Consider the following 12,369-nt stretch of genomic DNA (forward strand, 5'->3'; position numbering starts at 1 on the left):
GTATTCATGGATGCCAGAGGAAGCCAGGCTTCCCCCCAAAAATGATCAATAAAAAATTGATAAATACATAAATACATAAAATAATTTCTTGTCTCTTTGTGTTCCATATTTTTCTAAATTTCGCAAGATGCTGAATGTATCTCACAGGAGAAAGCATCCGAGCGAGTGAAACAACGCTCTACATGTAGGCCATCTATCTAATGCTGTCGGCTTCAAACGAGTATAACATTGTTGCGGCCTGTAGCATTGAAGGCAAGGGAAGCCAGCGAGCATCTGGCCTCCCTTGACGAAAAAAGAAAAACAATTAGACAATCAGCGTTGATTTAAACTGAGCAAGCTAAACTGTGAATGGTCCTTGTGCACAAAAAAAAGTATCAAGGGAAGCCAGCTGGGATTTGGCGTCACTCCTATCAAATCATTAGTATTGTTGCATCTCGTTGGGTTGTTGTCTTCCGCATAGGCAGAAATCCCAGGTGGGACGGGGGACACACAACCCCCCCATCCTTGGTAAAATATGATCAATTGCGTAAGTAGTTCAAACAAAGGATATGTTTGACATTTCTTTACTTCTCCCACTCAATACAATAAAACACATTTATAACAGTCACCAGTCTTCATTTTCACAGCATTGAATTACAGGTCACTCTTTATTGTTAGCTAGTGGTTAGCTGACGTTTGCTAGCTAGCTACAGTAACATCAACCAGTGTTTGCAGCTGCTTGAATTCGAGTCAATGAGAGAAGCTAGCAATGCAATGTAGTGTTGCTTAGCTGGCAAGGTGACAGAGTGTTCGTGTCTACTGTCTGAAAGACACTCAATGCTCGTAGCTAATGTGAGGTTAATCCAGTCAATCGCACTATAGCGATTTCATTTTATGTTGGCAGGGTTCACACAAACAAAAGCTGCATTTTCAGAGCTAGGGAGCAAACCGATGGAGCAACTTAAAGCAAACATTAAATTAAAGCAAACAAAGCACCTATTCCATTTATTCCATCTTTGCTATCGTCAGTTTATTCCAAGATCAGCATGCAGCTGTAGTGTTTCGAAGTCCCTGTGATAAGGTTAGACTGAACTCCAAACTGAACAGAACTACACTCTTCTACCATTGTCTTAAATATCTTTTAATGGTCTCGTTGCAAAAGCTAAATTGTCAGACTTTGAAGCACCTGTGTGCCAATCCTGGAGTAAAGTGACGATAGCAAAGTAGATAGTAGATAGTAGATTTTCGCACATTGGCCGCTGAGAGTTCCTGGAATCGAGGCTCTGTTCGACACCTTCATCCACGGACTGAGGGGTTAAAGGATGAGCTCGTAGCATGGGAAATACCACTGGACCTTGATTCCCTCATCGCCCTGGCGATTAGGATTGATGGGCACCTATGTGAACGCCAGTGTGAGAGGTCGGGCCTTGGAAACACTCGTTCATCTGATGCTGGCGCACACCCTAAGGAATCCGGAAATCCCCGAAGTGTGGATACTGGGAAGAGCTAGATTATCGTATGGGGAACACTCAGGTAGTTCTAACTGTTGTCTGTACGGTGGAGCTGTGGGACATTATATAGGTTGCCCTGTTGAGAAACCCTTTTCTCTAGTGGGTTCATGTACTCTGGTGAGCCAGACTGGGAGTCCCCTAATTCCTATCACCCGTACACCTTTTTTTTGTGATACTGCTATGGGGAGACCCATCTACGTCTCTCCAGGTGCTCACTCTCAATAACACAACCCCGTTATTGACTGGACCACGAGCTCCATCCTTGGTTTGTCATTCCCATTGCCTTAAAGCGGCACAGCCGACCTTGAGACCTCCTCCTCAGGGCGTAAGCAAAGCCTCGGATATCTCTGCAATTCCCACTGAGTACAATGCTTCTTCTCTTCCACCGTCTTTATGATTGTGCCATTGATCTCCTCCCCGGCACCACATCACCTCGTGGTCTGCTATATTCTCTATCCGGCCCGGAGACCAAGGCCATGGAGGAGTACATTGAGGATTCTCTGGCTACTGGAGGCATCCGTCTGTCTGCATCTCCTGCAGGGTTTTTCTTTGTGGAGAAGAAGGACAAGACCCTGTGTCCGGGCATTGACTACCGGGTGCTTAATGATATAACGATCAAGAATTGTTACCCCCTACCACTCCTCTCCTCTCCTCTCCTCGGCTTTCAAACCTTTACAGAGGGCAACATTTTGTCCGGGCTGGACCTTCGGAATGCCTTCCACCTGGTTCGGATACGCGAAGGAGATGAGTGAAGACAACATTTAACACAGCCAGCGGACATTATGGGTACCAGGTCATGCTGTTTGGATTCAACAACGCCCCCGCTGTCTTCCAGGCCCTGGTAAACGATGTGCTCCGGGACATGCTAAATCATTTTGTGTTTCTCTACCTTGACAACATCCTGTTTTTTTGTTCAGTACAAGATTCCACGGCAAGCTCATTCTGGCCTCCTTCAGCCACTACCTGTCCCTCATCGTCCCTGGTCCCAAAGCTCTCTGGACTTTGTTACTCCCCCCGTCTGATGGCAACACCGACATTCTGACGGTAGTGGATCGGTTCTCCAAGGCCGCCCATTTCATCTCTCTCCCCAAACTACCCTCCAAGGAGACGGTCCAGCTTATGGTGCAGCAGGTCTTCTGGATCCATGGACTTCAAGTGGACGTATCCGACCGGGGTCCTCAGTTCTCGTCTCAGTTCTCTAAGGCGTTCTGCACTCTTATTGGGTCGTCAGCCAGCCTATCCTCAGGATTCCATCCCCAATCCAACGGCCAGTCGGAACGAGCTAACCAGGACCTGGAAACCACCCTAAGATACCTGGTCTCATCCAAACCCACCACCTGGAGCCGCCGGCAACTAGTCTGGGTGGAGTATGCCCGGAACACCCTACCCTGTTCAGCCACGGGACGCTCCCCTTTTGAGTGCTCCATCGGGTATCAGCCTCCGCTCTTCCCAGAACAGATCTTCGTCCGCTGCTGTTGACGTACCTGGAGAAGAGCTCGGGCGGGCGGTACTTCTCAAGGCCAACTCCAGGTATCGTCAACAAGCGGATCGCCGCCAGATTCAAGCACCCCGCTACCGCATTGGGCAGAGGGTATGGCTTTCGACACGGGACCTGCCCCTTCGGGTCTCCCCATTTCATTGGTCCTTTTCTCATCTCTAGAGTCCTTAATTCCACTGCTGTCCGTCTCTTGTTACCCCGCACCCTCCATATTCACCCTAATTTCCATGTGTCTAGGATTAAGCCCATGTCTCACAGCCCTTTGTCTTCCAGAAATCCTGGATCCAGCCCTCATCCCTGACTTCCACCGCCGACACCCCGGTCAACCAGGTATGCGCCAAGGTAGGGCGCCAGGTGGCGCCCCTAGAGGGGGAGGGGGTACTGTCACACCATGATCTGTTTCACCTGTCCTTGTGCCTGTCTCCATTCCCTCCATGTGTTGCTTATTTTCCCCGGTGTATTTATCCCTGTGTTTCCTGTCTTTCTGTGCCAGTTCGTCTTGTTAATCAAGTCAACCAGCATTTTTGTGTCTCAGCTCCTGCTATTCCCAGTCTCCATTTTCTCGACCCTCCTGGCTTTGACCCTTGCCTGTCCTGACTCTGATCCCGCCTGCCCATGAGCCTGCCTATCGCCTTGTACCGTTTGGACTCTGACCTGTTCTAACCTCGAGCCTGCCTTTCGCATGGTACTGTTTTGACTCTGACCTGGTTTATGAACTCTCGCCTGTACCCAACCTGCCTTTTGCCTACCCCTTTTTTTAATAATAAATATCGGAGCTCAACCATCTGCCTCCTGTGTCTGCATTTGGGTTTCACCTTGTGCCCTTATAAATTATGTCTTTAGGCAGAGCAGGTAACAAATGGCACACAGACAGCAGAGCTGGGGACAGATAGGCAGGGACAGACTGGCAAAGACAGGGAGTCTCATGTAAATTTGTTGAGTCTTTGTTTGGCAACATTATGAAAGGTTCTCTCGTTTTTAGACTTGTAAAATAGGGACATAATTGGACGATGCCATGGATACCCCCACTCTCAACTTAAACTAGTGACTGAACCAAGATTTGTTTAAGGCAATAGTATTGCTGTTGTGAATTAATTGTGTAGTTTTGGTTACCGGTAGTTAGGAGTATTGGAAACACCTTCTTTATTTTCTAGGAGACAAACTGTGAGTCAGTGAGGGTGGTGAAAGCAAAAGAGCCAGGGAGAGAGACTTCAGATGCCAGTGTCACAGCCTTGGCAGGACCAGGTGTCAACCTTGTTGCCAGCAGCACCAGTATAGGGGACAGTGGCACAGCATTGTCCACTTACCTCAGTGATGGCATAAAACCATATCAGTCACACCCACAATTTATAGAACCACAAACTCTTGGCAACAGAGTGTTGACGTTTCAAGATAAATGGTTTTGCGATGTCCCCTGGCTATATTATAATCCATCAATAAAAGGAGTGTTGTGTTTTCACTGTAGCCAAGGGTTTTCAAGCTGGCCATATTTTGGCCAAAGAGCGGATTCTGCCTTCATTCGTGCAGGATTTAGGAACTGGAGAAAAGACATTGTAAAATTCACAGCATATCACAACAGCCAAACCCACCGCCACTTTGTAACTGTAACAGCACACCAGCTAAATCCAATCAGTTCCCAGTTATCCAGTGCGTGGGATAAACAGCAAGAGTTTGGTGCGGCATGTAGCAAGACAGGGACAAGTCTTTAGAGGCCACATGGATGACAGTGGGAATTTAAACCAGCTTTTGATACTTAGGGCAGAAGAGGATGATCTGATTTTACTGAAGTGGTTAACAGAGCATACCACAATGTACACAGGCGCTAAATCACAGAATGAAATTCTGAACGTCATGGCGAATACAATCATTCGAGGCATTGCAGCTGAGATTAGGTCTCTTCCAATTGTACAATTTTCAGTAATTATAGATGGTACTCAAGATGTCTCTGGTGCTGAACAGGAGTGTGTCTGCTATGTTGACCATGACCTTGTCCATCACGAGAAGTTTATTGGGCTATACAGAGTATTGGAAACAACAGGCAAGGGCATTGCGAAAGTGCCAACTGTTGTTGAGGCTTAATTTTCCCATGTCTGGCTTACGTGGGCAGAGTTACGATGGTGCCTCAAACATGGCATGAAAATACACAGGTGCACAGGCAATTGTGAAGAGGCAGCAGCCATTAGCCCTCTATGTGCATTGTGGAGCACACTGTGTAAATCTGATTACACAGGCTGGCCGCTCAGCCTCCCCACTGATCCGTGATTCCCTTTCTTGGGTCCATCAGTTAGGTGTCCTCTATGGCCAGTAGGGTTGCAAGGAGTAGGAAACTTTCTGGTAAATTTCTGGCATATTTCCGGGAATTTGGGGAATTTATATATATATATATATATATATATATATATATATATATATATATATATATATATATATGCATATCCTAGCTTCTGGGCCAGAGTAACAGGCCGTTTACATTGGGCACACTTTTCATCCGGATGTGAAAATACTGCCCCCTATCCCAAACAGACCTTTCCTATATTAGTGTCAGAACATACCCCAATTAATCTACTGGGAAGGGATGCTCTATGCAAAATGGGCATACACATTAAGTGCTCTCCTGAAGGGGCAATTACAGATTAAACATGACTAAACCTACAAATGGTAATGACAGAAGGAACAGCAAATGTGTATTGGTTAGGAGAAATTTAGACAGAAATAGATGAATGTAAAGAAATGGGGACGGTTTATCCAGGCTCAGATAGCTGAAGCAAAATCAGAGTGCACAATGCAGTATGACCCCTACCAAGATAATTTATTAGAACAACTTTGGATAATAAATGTAAATGGAATGTCAGTACCAATTATGTCCCAGTACATACAGTGCCTTGCGAAAGTATTCGGCCCCCTTGAACTTTGCGACCTTTTGCCACATTTCAGGCTTCAAACATAAAGATATAAAACCGTATTTTTTTGTGAAGAATCAACAACAAGTGGGACACAATCATGAAGTGGAATGACATTTATTGGATATTTCAAACTTTTTAACAAATCAAAAACTGAAAAATTGGACGTGCAAAATTATTCAGCCCCCTTAAGTTAATACTTTGTAGCGCCACCTTTTGCTGCGATTACAGCTGTAAGTCACTTGGGGTATGTCTCTATCAGTTTTGCACATCGAGAGACTGAAAAGTTTTCCCATTCCTCCTTGCAAAACAGCTCGAGCTCAGTGAGGTTGGATGGAGAGCATTTATTTGTGAACAGCAGTTTTCAGTTCTTTCCAGAGATTCTCGATTGGATTCAGGTCTGGACTTTGACTTGGCCATTCTAACACCTGGATATGTTTATTTTTGAACCATTCCAGTAGATTTTGCTTTATGTTTTGGATCATTGTCTTGTTGGAAGACAAATCTCCGTCCCAGTCTCAGGTCTTTTGCAGACTCTCTTTTCCAGAATGGTCCTGTATTTGGCTCCATCCATCTTCCCATCAATTTTAACCATCTTCCCTGTCCCTGCTGAAGAAAAGCAGGCCCAAACCATGATGCTGCCACCACCCTGTTTGACAGTGGGTATGGTGTGTTCAGAGGGATGAGCTGTGTTGCTTTCACGCCAAACATAACATTTTGCATTGTTGCCAAAAAGTTCAATTTTGGTTTCATCTGACCAGAGCACCTTCTTCCACATGTTTGGTGTGTCTCCCAGGTGGCTTGTGGCAAACTTTAAACAACACTTTTTATGGATATCTTTAAGAAATGTCTTTCTTCTTGCCACTCTTCCATAAAGGCCAGATTTGTGCAATACACGACTGATTGTTGTCCTATGGACAGAGTCTCCCACCTCAGCTGTAGATCTCTGCAGTTCATCCAGAGTGATCATGGGCCTCTTGGCTGCATCTCTGATCAGTCTTCTCCTTGTATGAGCTGAAAGTTTAGAGGGACGGCCAGGTCTTGGTAGATTTGCAGTGGTCTGATACTCCTTCCATTTCAATATTATCGCTTGCACAGTGCTCCTTGGGATGTTTAAAGCTTGGGAAATCTTTTTGTATCCAAATCCGGCTTTAAAATTCTTCACAACAGTATCTCGGACCTGCCATGTGTGTTCCTTGTTCTTCATGATGCTCTCTGTGCTTTTAACGGACCTCTGAGACTATCACAGTGCAGGTGCATTTATACGGAGACTTGATTACACACAGTTGGATTGTATTTATCATCATTAGTCATTTAGGTCAACATTGGATCATTCAGAGATCCTCACTGAACTTCTGGAGAGAGTTTGCTGCACTGAAAGTAAAGGGGCTGAATAATTTTGCACGCCCAATTTTTCAGTTTTTGATTTGTTAAAAAAGTTTGAAATATCCAATAAATGTCGTTCCACTTCATGATTGTGTCCCACTTGTTGTTGATTCTTCACAAAAAAAATACAGTTTTATATCTTTATGTTTGAAGCCTGAAATGTGGCAAAAGGTCGCAAAGTTCAAGGGGGCCGAATACTTTCGCAAGGCACTGTAATTATAGGGAAACAGGGGGAAGCAGACTTGGTGAAAAAATGGTATACTATTTCTGATTCTGTTCCACACATTACATTGCTAGAAAGTAAGGGAGCTATAGAAAATGATTTAGGTCCCATGATGAAACAAGCAAAAATAAGCAAGTGGAACAAAACAGACAATCCACTGATTTATCACTCCACAGATGAAGCCTTTATTAAAATACTGGTCACAACAGTAAGGAATGGGGACCCAAAGGAGGTCGAAGTTCCAGCTAACTAGCAAGTACAATTAGGAGATCGCACCAGATAACCAGCAAAGGCAGGGAATGGAAGAAAGTGTACCAAATGAGGTATGTTCACAACATGATACAGATGTTGGATTGGTAAAATCAGCAAGTCCTGTGTGCATTAAAGTAAAACCAGACGCTAACCCCCCGTGGAAAGCCCAATACTATATGAAACCTGAAGTGGAAGAAGGTATAAGCATGACTATTGAAGGGCTAATAGAAGCAGGGGTATTAATAGAAACACAGTGCTGCTGTAATACACCTCTATTGCCAGTCCTTAAAACAGATGGAAAGATATGGAGACTGGTACATGACTAAAGAGAAATAAATGACATAACACAGGACTGGCTTGCGGAAGTTCCAAACACTAATACGCTGCTGACCAATGTTCCCTCAGATGCCAAGTATCTTACAGTGATTGATTTCTGTTGAGCATTTTTTTGCGTGCCCCTGGCGGAGGAATGCAGACATCTGTTTGCGTTTACGTACAAAGGAAAAACAGTAAACATATATACTAACTCAGAAAAGTGATGGAACACCCATACAACACCACAAACAGATTGTTAAATAAATGACTGCATTAATGTACAGCACAAAACTGGCGATCGTGAAGTGTCAAGCATATAAACAGAGTAATGATTTTATTAGAGGTAATAATGTGTCAGATGAAGTGGCTAAAAAAGCATCAAAATGCACCATTCCAATATTAACAGACCCAATGGTTATCATTGAATCTACACCTCAGCCAGATGACATAATTAGAATACAGGAACAAGCTGGGCCCTATGAGCAATCCATGTGGCACCAAAGGGGGGCAAACAAAGATGGCAAGGGACTATGGAGATCCCATGAAGGAATCATAATAGCACCCACTATGTTGCTTAATTTGCTTATTACTGATGCACATGGTTTTGACCATTGCGCAAGGGAGGGACGTGATAGAAGTGATAAGAAAAATTAAATAACAAGGATACTGGTCACCATATCTATTTACAGGCAATGGTAGATGATGCACTAATGAGATGTGAAGTATGTGTGCAAAACAATGTACAAATAGGGATAACCACACCCATAGGCCACATACCAGTCCCAGATGGATCATTCCGACACTTAGTAAACGACTATGTGGATATGATAAAGAAGGTAAATGGTAAAAGATACATGTTGTTTAAAATAGATAGATTTAGTAGATGGGTAGAAGCAGTACCATCAGCAGATATGGGATCAGGAACAGTGATACATTGTTTTTACCAGAGAAGTAATACCCAGAATAAATGGAGCCCTCAAGGTTAAACTGAATACAATCTGTGCTAGCGCGAAGCTTAATTGGGTGGATGCACTAACACTTGCTCTAATGAGTTACCGCATGCAAAACGGACAGAAATATGCTTCTAACCCCGCACGAAATGCTTACGGGTCGACCCATGCCAGTGCCAGTTCTAAGAGGGCCCTATTAAGGTCCCTCATTAGAGCTATTAGAAATGGAGTTAAAAGCATATGTGAGACAACTAACTGCTATACATTAAGTTATTTATCTCCAGGAAAAAGAGTGAGAACCTGAAACAGGACCAGAGGTTCCTGGTCCGGTGATCCCAGGAGATCGGGTCTATATCCGAGTGTTCCGGAGGAAGTGGAACAAGCCAAGGCAAGAGGGTCCCTACAAGGTGGTCCTAGCGACACCAACAGCCATCCAGGTGGAAGGAAGCACTACATGGTGCCATCTAAACCACTGCACCAGAGATCCGGAGGGAATCGGCACACCAGCGAGCCATGAGGAAGCTGAGGATATTGATACACCAGACAGGAGCCAGGAAGAAGCAGAGGGAGAAGAGGACCAAACTGCAATTACCGAGAGTCAACAGGCACTCCTTCCTGAACACCCAGAGAATCAGAGGAGGGGGGATAGTGACATGTGCACTGTTATTGATGGGATATCTACTCTGGCAGATACCCCAAACGCAGGCAATGATGCAGGAGAAGGAGAAACAACAGGACATGAATGGGATTTCCCCGCCATCAACTTCTCTGCCCTCTCATGGTCCCCCTAACAGGGATCTGGTAAAAGAACAACTATGGAGCGAAGCAGAAGAAAACAACTGGTATGAATGGGCTCATTATACAGCGTCTAAATTAAGACAGACAAATTTCGCCTTCTCCACTGAAATAATTAATGGTGGTACCTAATCCTTATGATTATAGGGACTGTGCTGACTTTAATCAAAACTCTTGCTATTTGAGAAGATCAGAAAGGCCTTATTGTCCAGCTGAATGTTTGTCATATTTGGGTAATCCACACAATCAAAGATAATACAACCAAACAGGCTGGGGAAAATGTGTTAAGAATTGGATGTACAGGTGGAAGCAAAGAAGTTAGAGACCCCACATAAATATTTAATAGATTACAAACAACCATATGAATGTTTTAACAGCACAGAAGGACAGCATGATATGGTGAAGTTTAGAGGCACATGTGAAAACACATGGCACTTAACTAATAACACCAAATGAAATGCAGACACACCAAAAATGGCTACGTATCAAGCTGCCGGAAGTTGAGTGGGAAAAGTAATTACTCACGATAGTTGTCAAAATCAAACTCTAGCACTACCATTAATTGCACCATATGAAAAACAGACTGTGGTCATGGCAGATTTTTCTGGATATGTGGAGTGAAAAAATAAAAGGCAACATTACCAAAAGGATGGACAGGCCTTTGTGCAAGGGTTAGGTTGATTCAACAGATAACTGTCACTGAATGGAATCCTTGTCATGTACTGTCATGTTGTCTTGTCTCTGTCCTTTCCCTTCACCCTGTCTCCCTCTGCTGGTCGTGTTAGGTTACCTTTTCTCCCCCGCTTTCCCCCAGCTGTCCCTTGTCTCCTCTAACTACCCATTCACCCCGTTCCCCACCTGTTCCCTTTTTCCCTCTGATTAGGTCCCTATATCTCTCTCTGTTTCTGCTCCTGTCCTTGTCGGATTCTTGTTTGTTTGTGTCATTCATGCCTGAACCAGACTGCCGTCATGTTTGCTGTAACCTTGTCCTGTCCTGTCGGAATCTGCCGGTCCATCTGAGCCTACCTATGTTTGGTAATTAAAGAAGCTCTGTTTAAGTTGATTCGCTTTTGGGTCCTCATTCACGCACCGTAACAATCCTAGTGATACTATGCAACAAACTACAAAACATAGAGTAAGGAGAGAATATAAGTCTGACCCCAAGGTCTATTTGGATGCAATAGGCCAACCAAGAGGAATCCCCAAGGAATACAAAGAGAGAGATGAGGTTAAGTCAGGATTTGAATCAATATTTCTCTGGAAAGCACCAAACAAAAATCTAGAATGTTTAGTGCCCTAAAAGATGGTATTGTAAGTGGTGCTCAAAGGGATGGAAAGAAAGAGATGGACATTATCATCATATTGAACCATTGGATTGTGCAATGTGTCAAAGGGGTGATTACCCATTGTGTTGTGATGAAGGGTGTGTTTAGTGAATATACATACAGTGCCTTGCGAAAGTATTCGGCCCCCTTGAACTTTGCGACCTTTTGCCACATTTCAGGCTTCAAACATAAAGATATAAAACTGTATTTTTTTGTGAAGAATCAACAACAAGTGGGACACAATCATGAAGTGGAACGACATTTATTGGACATTTCAAACTTTTTTAACAAATCAAAAACTGAAAAATTGGGCTTGCAAAATTATTCAGCCCCCTTAAGTTAATACTTTGTAGCGCCACCTTTTGCTGCGATTACAGCTGTAAGTCGCTTGGGGTATGTCTCTATCAGTTTTGCACATCGAGAGACTGACATTTTTTCCCATTCCTCCTTGCAAAACAGCTCGAGCTCAGTGAGGTTGGATGGAGAGCATTTGTGAACAGCAGTTTTCAGTTCTTTCCACAGATTCTCGATTGGATTCAGGTCTGGACTTTGACTTGGCCATTCTAACACCTGGATATGTTTATTTTTGAACCATTCCATTGTAGATTTTGCTTTATATTTTGGATCATTGTCTTGTTGGAAGACAAATCTCCGTCCCAGTCTCAGGTCTTTTGCAGACCCCATCAGGTTTTCTTCCAGAATGGTCCTGTATTTGGCTCCATCCATCTTCCCATCAATTTTAACCATCTTCCCTGTCCCTGCTGAAGAAAAGCAGGCCCAAACCATGATGCTGCCACCACCATGTTTGACAGTGGGGATGGTGTGTTCAGCTGTGTTGCTTTTGCGCCAAACATAACGTTTTGCATTGTTGCCAAAAAGTTCAATTTTGGTTTCATCTGACCAGAGCACCTTCTTCCACATGTTTGGTGTGTCTCCCAGGTGGCTTGTGGCAAACTTTAAACGACACTTTTTATGGATATCTTTAACAAATGGCTTTCTTCTTGCCACTCTTCCATAAAGGCCAGATTTGTGCAATATACGACTGATTGTTGTCCTATGGACAGAGTCTCCCACCTCAGCTGTAGATCTCTGCAGTTCATCCAGAGTGATCATGGGCCTCTTGGCTGCATCTCTGATCAGTCTTCTCCTTGTATGAGCTGAAAGTTTAGAGGGACGGCCAGGTCTTGGTAGATTTGCAGTGGTCTGATACTCCTTCCATTTCAATATTATCGCTT

The sequence above is a fragment of the Oncorhynchus mykiss genome, chromosome 7, assembly GCF_057628025.1.
Source record: "Oncorhynchus mykiss isolate SJ-2025 chromosome 7, ASM5762802v1, whole genome shotgun sequence".
Classification (NCBI taxonomy): domain Eukaryota; kingdom Metazoa; phylum Chordata; class Actinopteri; order Salmoniformes; family Salmonidae; genus Oncorhynchus; species Oncorhynchus mykiss.